Source organism: Natator depressus, chromosome 1, assembly GCF_965152275.1.
Source record: "Natator depressus isolate rNatDep1 chromosome 1, rNatDep2.hap1, whole genome shotgun sequence".
Lineage (NCBI taxonomy): Eukaryota > Metazoa > Chordata > Testudines > Cheloniidae > Natator > Natator depressus.
In genome coordinates, this window is record NC_134234.1 from 124,686,067 (window position 1) to 124,698,571 (window position 12,505).

Sequence of the window (12,505 nt, forward strand, 5' to 3'; positions counted from 1 at the left end):
ACCAAAAAGCTCAGGCCCAGTTGGGTGTACCATGAATGGATTACAAAATGGGCCATCTCGATTGCAATTCAGCATGGATTAGGTGACACAGGTACTTCCCTGAGTGGCATTCAACATGGAATTGAGGTGTACCATTTTCATCACTTAGATTGTTTTGAAGTTTTGCATTTGTTTTTTAAAGCAGCAGAATATACTATTACAAGGATGGGCAAGCACACCGATGCAGACACACAGGGCCAGATTTTTAAAGGTATTTTTGCACCTAGATGTGCAGATAGGCATCTAATGGGATTTTAAACCTGCTTAGGTGCTTTACGAAAATCCCTTTAGGAGCCTATCTGCATCATTAGACACCTATATGCCTTTAAAAATCTAGCCCTTAGTCCTTAGCAAAATTGCATGGAGCCCCAAAGGAGGAGAAACAAACCTGAGCCAGTTGTGTGCTGGTTCCATGAGCCGTCCTGCTAGTTCAGGAAAGAATGGCTCAGAGTGGCCAGACGAGTAAAAGGGCAAAGAATGACAGGACTTTAAAGGAAGAGAAGCATGAGGGCACATTGCAGAATATGTGCCACCCTTCCAAAGGCCTGTACAAGTTCCCCAAGTGGATTTGGCGTGCCAGCGCGTGTGATAGCTGTTAGGCACCTTATAATGCTAGGTCTGATGTGGATATAAACCCTAGTCTGTGTCCCATCACACACCTATTCCCTCTATATCTGCACAGCACAGGGTGGAATTTTGCCCCATAGTACTCCCTCGATCTGGGATTGTTTGGGTTAGATTCTAGCATTTTAACAAAGGTGTCACTTGTGTGTAAATTAAGCATGTGCATAAGTATTTGTAGGAATGGGGTGTTCATTTGCCTTTACTCTGAACCTAGATGGATTTTGAGTGGTGAATACAGGTAAAAAGAGATCTAGATCTCATTGCAAATCCCCTGAGCCATTCAGTACTATTGGCCCACAGTAATTTTGTTTTATGGCTCTGTTATAAACCTAGGAATATGTTAATTGATGAATGAACTGCTGGTATAACATTATGAAGAGCAATAAGACTCTTTCAGGCATTTTTGGAAAGGATGTTTCTAGATAATTCAATCAATTTGTTAGGTTTCATTGCTGTTAAACAGAACAATAGGACTTTTGATAGGTTATTGTTGCAGAGCTTTCATAAATTTTATTTACAACAAAAAGCAGTTTGTATACATTTTGTGTAGAATTTTGTGATCACTCAGCCAGATAAAATGATACCAATAAAACGTTCATGGTGGCCAGAAAAAAAATCTAATTTGCACAACACATTCCATAATGAATGGCTATTAAGTTTTGAAACTTAATATATGGAATTACTGCTACAAGGGGGATGAATATAAGTGCTCTAAATAGACACTTACTAGCTGCCCTCCTATGGCAAAAGAAATTTTTATTGAATCAGCTTTGAGCCTACAGGCTCAGTGTCAAACCAGAAACATCTGCTCAGATGCTGTTGAAGCACTAGTCAAAACTAACAAGTTTTAGCTGGAGAAAATATAAGAATATAGTGGTAGGGAATAGTTCCAAAAACCAAAGCTTGTGTAAATTTTCAAAAAGACCCCCAAATATGGGAGAGATGGAAAAGGAGTAAACTGTATTCCACTCACTTTTCTTCACTGCTTATGTTTCAACATCTTTGCCTTCCTAGATGGCTGTTCTAATACCACGTAGCTCCAGTATCCAAAGCACTTCATTAGAGATTCATACTGAATTCCCTGTTTACCTGTAATTAGGCTTGGGAGAAATTTATTTTTGTATAATTTTGATGGATAATTTAGATGTTTATTTTTAAGCATTTTTATTGTTAATCAATTTAAATTCACAGTGGTGTAAAATAACAGGTTTTAAGGATTTTTTAATTTTTATCTATTTAAATTTTCACAGTTGCAGGAAATTATGGGCAGGAGCCAGTCAATTATTTCATGACAGTAGACACTGAGATTCAAAAAGTTAAAGCTTTATAACCATTAAAACACAAACTGTCAACATCACATGTCAAAAATATACAAAGTAAATATCCTTAAAACAAACTGTAGTTCTCAAATAGCTTTTTTCTTACTTTGCCTATCTGTAAATTTTTGTCATCATGAATGCAAATATTTTTTGAGTATGTACATTGAAATTGACATTTATTGATAAAAATCTCATCTTTCCAAGCCAGCACTTTGCTAGGAACTGTAAGATCAAGAACCCCCTGTGACTGGGGTTCATTACAAAACAAATCCCAAAGTCTTGCAGCAGTTATTTGGCTAACATTGTGGTTTGTGGTTGCTGGGATGCAGTTGATTTAAAGAAAACACAGTCCTACCTTATACAGAAAATATTCTTCTGCATGCTGCTACCAAAAAAAAAGAGAGACTTGTGTTTTCGTAGACCTGATGATGTTCAACCTCCATAATGCATGGCAGGTGACATCACACGGTGGTGTTGATTTTTTTATTTTGTTTTTTAAAAAAAACACACCTCGGATTCACGTGGGGGAAAAAAAAGACACCTTAATCAAAACAAGGGTTTCAAGTCATCGTGGGCGTAAGGTGCAATCTCTAGCCTCATATACTCCATTTTTTGTGGCTTCTGAGGTTTCTAGAGATTCTCTGGCAGTATTATAGTTGTGTAATTCAAAGCTATCTTTCCGTTATCAGTTCTGCTATGGAATAGAACTACTGAATCTTTCTTCTGCACACAAAATGTCCAGATAAAAACATGGTTAGCATCTCAGTTTGATCCATGTCTTTTCCATAGATAACTGTTACAAGTGGTTTATGGTCTGTTACCAATCCAATCTGAATCCAATCTACATGGATATCTGTAAAAGTTCTCTCACGCCCATTTGCTTGCCAGGCACTCTTTTTTCAGTCTGTGCATATCATTGTTTTTACTTATGTGAGGGTCTGAGAACAAAATGAAATGGCTTCCACCCAAATCCTTCTTGTTGCAACTATACACCACCCAGGTCATAGCTGCTTGTAACTGCATTGTGGGTTTGTTCACATCATCATACTTGAAAACAGGAGCTGTTGGGATCGTTTCTTTTATCTTTTTGACAATCACACACTTTAATGATAAAAGGAACTAACTGGCTACAGCCTGCTACCACCAGATTTTTCCCAGACACATATTTAGCAATTGGGTAAAATCACATTGGGAAAGTCCAGACTGGAGAATCAAGATCCGTCACTAAAAATAATGCACTCAATCATGTGCTGAGCACCCATTGAGAGGTGCTTGTAGACTTCTAAGTACCAGGAAGCTAGCATTCAACTATCATCTATGAATACTGCAGGCTAAGTATGCTTTCTTATACTGATGCATGAACCAATATACCCATAAAGGCGTTTAAAAGTTAAGGTAGTCCTTAGTATATAGTCCCCTATTTTTGCTACTCTTTGCGGTCTGTATCTCTACTGGCCAGCGCCTTTCTCTGGGGGGCATTTCCTAGAGGGATTCCCTTAAGTCACTGCTCCAGGATAGGTGTTTCCCTTATTGTTCCTTGCAAGAAGTTAGTGACTGTCTTTCCTTCAAGGGTGTATTTCAGTGACTTTACTTAAAAATAGTCTATATTCAGATTGGTCTATTTAAAACCAGGATTTATTAAGATTTTGTGCTGATCTTCACAACTATGCTTTGGAATTTTAACTGGCTCCGTTCAAAGCATCACCATGAAACCAGTTCACTCTGCTGTTAAGGCTTCTTCACAATACTCAGCCCCACAGAAGCCAGATGAATCAATTAACTGATCAGGCACATCCTCCCTGGCAGATATCCAAACAATACTTAGACTTTGGTTCCTGCTCTATCCAAGGTAAATTCCCATTCCTGCTTTCGCTTCCTTCCACTGCAAGTAAGGACATTATTTCTCTTTGAAATGAGAGGAAAACAGTGGTGGTGAGTAGAGCTGGTTGGAAAAAAGCGTTTTTGTTTCCTGTGGAAAATTATGACAGATATAGATTTGTTTTCAATTATATGTTCTGTTCATTTTCAGGGGGGAAACAATTTTCAGCTGAAGACCCAAAAATTTGTATTTGGAAGTGCTGCTGTGGTGACTCAGAGCGTTTCATGCCCGCAGTCTCTTCTATGAGCTGGCTTCCTGATTGCTTCTCCCATGATGCACCATGGTCTCCCCTCTTGATGAGCCACCACAATGCATCGTGGGAGTCCCTGGCTGCAATGCATCCTGGGGGACATAGTCTGACTGAGGAATCTGGCCCAAAGAGACTAACAAGGGCAGCTGAACGATAACTTTACTGAAGCACAGGGACAGCATTTCCAAATGTGTTTCAGTTTTCACATAAAAACAGAAAACCTTTTGGTTTCCAGGTGTTTGGCTTTTTAGTGAAAACTCAAATTTTTCCACAGAACACAGATACCTATGAAAAATTCTGTTTAATGAAAAAGCGATTTTCTTTCAACAAACAGTTGTTACAGTAGATTTTTGACCAGCCCTAGGGGCACAAGCCCAAAATAGGTAGTAGGGTTTGCAGGATTCAAGCAGCCTTTTCCCCCTTCCCCTTAAGGTGGGTCATACTCTCACAGTTAAAAACTGGGATATTGTGGTTGAGAATTGTTAAATGGAAACATTTTGCTGGGGGATAAGGGAAGCTGAGTGGAAAATGGGAAGAAAGGGGGTGCCTTCTTCCTTCTCCCAACCATCTCCTTTCAGAAGGAAAAATGCAAATATTTTGCAGTAAAGGGCAGGGTCAGAGATAACAGTATTTATCCCCTTGTATTCTCTCCTAGTCCCATCCTCTCCTCCTCCAGTCTCACTCTTATTCCACCATACAGAGTCATCTGTGATGTTATTCAGGGACTTCATTCCTTCCCTGCACACAGCTATGCCAGCCCATTCCCAATCCCAACTCAGCTGCCTCCAACCACAACCTCACTTGGTCAGACACACACACACACACAGCCCTATTTCCCCAGGTTCAGTAGTTCCTCTTCTTTATACCCAACTTCTCCACTGTTCAGAACCATTCTCACCTGACAAAGCCAGGCCTAGAACACTTCTCCTGCACACGCACACACAGGGCTCAGAACTTCCTTATTCTCTAGCCCAGAAACTCCCTCCTGAGGCTGGATTGCAGAGGCAGGAGCACAGGCAGCAGGGAAGGATCATGGGAGCAGGAAGCCCTATGTTCCTATCTGTAGCGCTAATCTAAAGTAGCTCCATGGAAGCCTGTATTCCTCGCTCTGCACCATTTCCCACAGCTGCTTACAGGCCGTGTGCTTCAGGGATTCTGCGCTGGAAGCTGCAGGGAGCCCTATACTCCGCCCCACATAAACCTATATTTCTTGCCTCCTTCTGCTGCCTGCAGTGATGCAGGGCCAGATGTATTGTAGCTCCAGCCTCACTAGCAATACTCCATTCTGCAGTATATCAGCCACACTACACAGTTTCTATGGTGTAGTTGATGCCTGTGGCATTTTTGGTGAGGCCTAGGCCCATCAGCCCCTAATGACCAATGGCCCCTTATTAGGGTTGCTAACTTTCTAGTTGCACAAAACTGAACACCCTAGCCCTGCCCTGTCCCCGAGGCCCAGCCCCCCGCTCACCACATTCCCCCTCACTTGGTGGCTCGCTCTCCCCCACCCCCACTTTCACAGGGCTGGGGCAGGGGGTTGGGGTGCAGGAGGGGGTGAGGGGTCTAACTGCAGGTGTGGGCTCCAGGGTGGGGCCAGAAATTAGGGGTTCAGGGTGTGGGAGGGGGCTCCGGGATGGGGCAGGGAATTGGAGTGTGGGAGGGTGTGAGGGCTCTAGGGTGGGGCTGGGAATGAGGGGTTCAGGTTGTGTGTGTGGCCTCTGGGCTAGGTCAGGGGTTGGGGTGCAGGGGAGAGGCTCTGGGGTGGGGCTGGGGAAGAGGAGTTCAGCGTATGGGAGGGGGTTGCGGTCCAGAGAGGGTGAGGGATCTGGGCTGGGGATGAGGGGTTTGGGATGCAGGAAGGGGCTATGGGTTTGGGGGGGGCTCAGGGCAGGGGCAGGGGATTGGGGCCCGGGGTTGGGGCGTGGGCTTACCTTGGGCGACTCCCACTGCATGCGCTCTGGAAGCAGCCAGCAGGTCTGGGTCCTAGGTGGGGTGGGTGGGTGCAGGAGGCTCCACGCGCTGCTCTAGCCCGCAGTCACCGTCCCCACCCCCAGCTCACATTGACTGGGCATGTGTTCAGGGCAGGGGCAGTGCACAGAGCCCTGTGGACCCCCCCCACCTAGGAGCCGGACCTGCTGGTCACTTCTAGGACACAGTGCGGTGCCATCCTCGACAGGTAGGACTAGTCTGCCTTAGCACCATAGCACTGCGCCCGGACTTTTAACGGCCCTGTTGGCAGAGCTAGCTGGAGCTGCCAGGGTCCCTTTTCGACTGGGTGTTCTGATCAAAAACCCGATACTTGGTCAGCCTACCCCTTTATAAGGAAAATGAAAACAATTAGCAAGCTGAGAACACACATTTCCAGACTTGCTGAGGTGACACCAGAAGGAGTGCAATGGGAGCCTGGAAATTTATTGAGGAGTAAAAGCCCAAGTCAAAGTGAGGAGGCAGCAAGACTGGTCAGGAATTTTCCAGAGAATGTAGGCTCTAAGCAGTCTATCCAGGAGCTGGGACAGCAGTATAATCTATTTAAGTAGTAGCTTATGCAATAGTAGGCACATACATATATTATATATCTGCACCAAATTCTGATTTCATCCTTCTGCCAAGTTCTTAAAAAAAATCATTGTGAATTACTGAATTAGATGAAATCATTAGTAAGTAGCTAATACTCCACCGCTACCACCCCCCAAAAAGACAGAAAATGTCTTTGTATATTAGCTCATTTATGGCTCACAGCCCCGGAGAGAGGAAGTCATTTCTGTGAGAGAGCTGGAACTCACAGAACAGGCTGCAAAGTGTCCTCAAACCAGTTGCTTGTAGCTCATTCATCAAGTAGACCCTGAAATCTTGGCCTTATAATGTTTAAGTCAATATCCCAGATATCCCGTGTCTCACTATGGTATCTCAACGAGTACATGCTTAGTTTTTGGACTTTACATACCGAGTATATTGTCCAGCCGTCTGTAGGCTTGAAGTTTCTAAATCCTTAAAAGTAAAGGGTCTCAAGCTCTAGAACATGGTTTATTTGCCGTTGATTCTCTTGTTCCACGTATAGGAAATGCAGCAGTTCACTTTTAGAAAAAGTGGCTCTTGTTCTGTGCACAAGGTATGTTTTACCAAGCAATGCCTGGTTTCAATTCACCCCAATCAGAGTTTATGCTAATATGCAACCAGAGGAATTTGGAGCCAGAGAAGGGAACACAATTAATGTGACAATTTTAAAATGAAAAACTGGGGCATCTTAGTGGTAGAAATTATTGTGTATTAAGAGTTTTTGTTGGCTGCAGGAAGTAAGGTCCAAGTACCTGGTAAACTCTATTTTTATGCACTTGCTTCCTAACTGAGATGCACACCTGTAGTGGCTTCAGCTTCAGCTCACAGCTGGCAACCATTAAAATGGAGCAATTTTCTGACTCGTACTTTTGTTCCCATGTACTGTATTTGTTAAAACCCTTCTCATTTCCTAGAGTTCTGTTTACTAGTACTAAAATTATGATCCTTTACTCCCCTTCTATTTCCCCTGCAAGTTTTAAGTGATTGTGCGAATCCTGGCTTGAGGCCTGGCTACCCACTTTTTCATTTCCAGTATAAAGTTTTGCCTTAGTCTTTGAACACAATGATTTCTCTGTACAAGCAGCACAACCATTACATTTCACTCCAACATCTTTTCATTATCTGAATCTAAATATTAGTAACAGAGACATCAGAAAGTGTTCTGGGGAAAAAAAGAATTACAAGGTTGTATTCTCTCAATCGCACCATGGGAATATTTTTTTTTTTAAAGAGACAGGCCCAAATTAGAGCTCAAACACCGCCAGTATTTTGAATTGAGAAGGGGTGTTGGATGCAGATCCAAATTTCATGGCTAGGCCCATCTTTTTGGCCATTTATTAGTGTCATATCTTTGTAGAATACTTTCTGGAGCTTCATCAGCTGCTTCTCCTTCTCCTTCTCCATCCCCTCCCTGCCCCCTTCCTTCTTTTGCCAAGGAATTTTAATCTGTTTCACTGATGCAGCCCAATTTTCAAAACCATCAGACTCCAGAGTTTGCTAGTTTTGCCTTTTGCAAGAAATATTTTACAGGGCTTGATCTCAAAATATCACTGGGACACTGGCTTTCCAACTACTGAGTAATGTCAGAGCCCATTGCTATTGAAGTTATTACAGAGTCCTTATGATGATTTTCCACCAGCAGATACAGAACTGAGAGCCAGCCAGAAAAATGATCTAACCACAGCAATATTTCATTGCTTCCCTCCACCAGATTGTTAAAATTTATTATTAACTTGAATAGCTTATATTTTGTTGCCAGTGAAAGTGGCAGTACATGCACTAAAAAGATGTGAGGCTTGCAGGGAGAATCACGTGGAAATACCTTTTTAGAAAAGAACCAGACTGCAGACTAAATCTCACTTAGATCCACCGTTTAAAATCTGAATTTCTGAGACATTCAACTTGGAAAATATACAGATAACTCTCTAAGCCTACATGAAAATCAATATCAAAGATACATCACCAGTACAGTAATATTTGGTAGAATTTGGTTTTAAAGAGTTTCTCTTTAGTGAAAAATATAACCAAGGACATACGGTACAATGTAGAGATAAAAGCCAAGTCCCACTGGAACCATAGAACTGTTAACCTCAAGAGTGAGACCTTTGCTTAGGAGACAGTTTAGTTGATAACTGGCCCACGGTTGTGGAACTCACTCATAAGAGAGACTGGAATAACCATAGATTAATAGATTGTAAAGCCATCTAATCTGGAGGTGGGCAAACTACGGCCCGTGGGCCACAACCAGCCTGCGGGACTGTCCTGCCCTGCCCTTGAGCTCCCGGCCGGGGGGCAAGCCCCTGGCCCCTCCCCTGCAGTCCCTCCTCCCCTTCAGCCTCAGCTCACCGTGCTGCCAGCGCTCTGGGCAGCAGGGCTGCGAGCTCCTGCCAGGCAGCGTGGCTGCGAGAGCCACCAGGTGTAGTGAATTAAATTCCCTTAGGAATGTGCTACTTCCAGTGTACTACTTACTGCTGCCAGTCCTGATGCTCTGAGCGGCATGGTAAGGGGACGGGGAGTGGGGGGGTTGGATAAAGGACAAGGAGTCCCTGGGGGCAGTCAGGGGACAGGGAACAGGGGCGGCTGGATAGGAGGTGGAGTCCCAGGGGGGTGGTTAGGGGCAGGAGGTGCCCGGAGGGGGGCAGTCAGGGGACAAGGAGCGGGGGGTGTTGGATGGGTCGGGGGTTCTGAGGAGGGCAGTCGGGGGCAGGAAGTAGGAGGGGGCAGATAGGGGGCGGGGGCCAGGCTATCCAGGCCCGCCCCCTGACTGCCCTCCTCAGAACCCCTGACCCATCCAACCCCCCCATGCTCCCGGTCCCCTGACTGCCCTGACCCCACCCCCCACCCCCTGGGACTCTCATGCCTATCCAACTGCCCCTGTTCCCTGACTGCTCCCCGGGACTCCTTGCCCCTTATACAACCCCCTCGCTCCCCGCCCCCTTACCATGCCGCTCAGAGCACCAGGACTGGCAGCAGTAAGTAGTACACCGGAAGTAGCACATTCCTCTGGAGAGTAATTTAATACACTACCCTCCATACAGTTTCAGAACCCCCATGTGGCCCTCAGGCCAAAAAGTTTGCCCACCCCTGAATTCTAATCCAACCTCCTGCATTACACAGGCCAAAGAGCTTCATCCAGTAAATGTTGCATGAAGCCCATAATTTCTGTTTGAGCTACATCTTAACTTTTAGGAAGCTATCCAGTTTCGATCTGAAGAGTTCAAGTGATGGAGATTCCACCACATCCAACATGCCTCCCCATGCCGCCATCATCTCCAGGTTCAGCATCTTCAGAACAAAATGTAAAACCAACTTCTTTGATCTGCTCTTTGCTTAGTAATGCCACCAAATTCATATTACAAACCAACCAAACAACCCCCCCTGTTACAGAACGGGGGAAGGAAAAGATACAAGGCTCTTGTGTTCACTTTACGATGGTGGGCCCAGAATAAGAGTCCATCTACACAATGATAAAAGACCCATGGCTTGATCACAGCTCACTCTGGCTCATGGGGCTTGGTCTGTGGGGCTATAGAATTGCCATGCAGACATTTGGGCTTAGGCTGGAGCCTGGGTTCTGAGATGCCAATCCAAATCCAACTGTCTCCACTGCGATTTTATAGCTCTGCATCCTGAGCTCTGTCAGCCTGAGTCAGCTGAACCAGGCTCTGAGACTCAGTGTCGAGAGTTTTTTATTTCAGTGGAGATGTACCCACAGAAGCCAGACATATAGAAAGTCATTACATTTCCTGTATATATTTAGATTTTGAAGAAGTGGTACAGTTTTAAAAAGGGGCCATTCTACAACTTTTCAAGAATTGGTCTTATTTCATACATTTCTTTCCAATATAAAACAGCTCTTAATGCTTTTATTGCAGCACCAACATTTGCAGAATAGTCTTCCCATCTCTATTATTTCCATATTCTTATAGTGTTTATAAGAAAGCAACTAGTTTGCAAAGAAATTAAGCTTTCTACAATGTGATTCATTACCTCACTGAATAATTTGGATAATATTTAGGATGAATCCAGTCTGTTGTGGCAACATTTGCAGTTCAAACAAGGATGATAAAGCCAATCGCTATTGTATAACAGCAAAACGGGAAGTCAACATGAGAAGAGAACACACGTGGTGATTTCACAATAGTGTTTGGCTTCAGCATATTAAAAGTTTTATATTTTGATTCACATCTCACCTCAAGCTTCACATTTTCTGTACTGCTCTTCAAAATACGGTATGTATTTATACACCTAACTGAAACTCACATTTAAGGGTGCAATCTTTAGGACACAAAGGCCAATTTTCAAACTTGGGTGCTTAAAGTTAGGCTCCTAAATTCATATATAAGATCTCAATACGTTTGACTCAATTGTCATATCTGCTAAACACTCATTGATCCAGTCAATTTTATTTAGGTGTCAGTCTTTCGATGTCAAAGTTTGAAAATTTTGGCTTTAATGTCTTAAAGATGGTATCTTCAAATATGAATGCAAGTCAGATACATCAGTGAATAACCACTGCATGTTAAAGAGCAGTGCATATGTTCTTCATAGACAACTGACATTTCATTTATGTAATAGGTGTTGACTGCAGAGCACCATGGTGACACGATGTGTCATACAGAACAGGAGTGCTATTCAGATATCGGTCTTCACTTCCTGGCCTGGGATAGAATGAGAGAAGGTTACATCCTATCACATGGCAGGGATTAGTATTCACTGGCTCTGGTGAATATTGTTACACTCACTACATATATTTGCCATTTGGTTGGCATTCACTGTACAATAAGCATCTCACTAAATCTAACCAGACACACATAGTCACAACAGGTTTTGAAGGATAAATATACTTCAGTAAATATATTTGTAACAATTACTTGGAAACAATGATGTAATAGAGAAGCCACTGTATGTAATGAGGTAAGTGTTATAGTTATTAAACATCAATGAATAATTAGGCAACAAAATATATTCAACACACAATCTGTTAGGAAATGACTGTATCCATGGTGGTTTCATGTTGGCAGGAGGGGGAGCTGTTAACACAGATTACCGTGACAGCCAGGCTGCAGCTGTTAGGAAGGATGGATTCCACAAAAGGGAGACAGGCTGGGGTGCAAAGGGAAAAGGCATAATAGGACCATGGTATTAGACCTGAGAACTAGTTACCGCAGCCCTACTATAACTGAGTCAGAGTTTTTCTATTGAGTTTGAACTAATGGATTTTTCTGTTTGTTCTTTAGATTAGATGATGTAAATTATACATACAAAAGTGTGTAAATATAAAAACCAGAATCATAAGAGTACTTTTGAGTGAGAGAGAGAGAAAGAGAGAGAGAGAGTAGGATGGCACTGCAAACAAAGTGAGGCACAGACAGAGACCACATGAGATTTTGGATTTTGTGGAGATTCAGCAATGAGCAGAAGAAAAGGATGCTTAACTATTGATTAGTGGAGTAAAGTAAAATTGTTTCTGTCAAAGATAACCTCACAGAAAACTTTAGCTTCTAACTTTTATATAAAGGGGAACATTCTTAAAGACACATGAGGCCATTTAGGTTCCTAACTCTCATTGTAAATCAATGGGAATCAGACACCTAACTGATATTTATGTCTAAAAATCTCCCCCCACCCACCAAAAAACAAACAAATCCCAAAACAAAACATAGGTTAACCAAGTCCCAGAATAAAAAAACAAAACAAAATGGTATAACCCTGGCGGTAGAAGTCCAGCAGTGGATTAGGGTAGAAGTGCAAAATATATGACTACTTGCTTATGAGTGAGAGTCAGACCAGTAAGCTGTACTTTGGTACCAAGTCAATTGGCTGGCAAGATAAAAT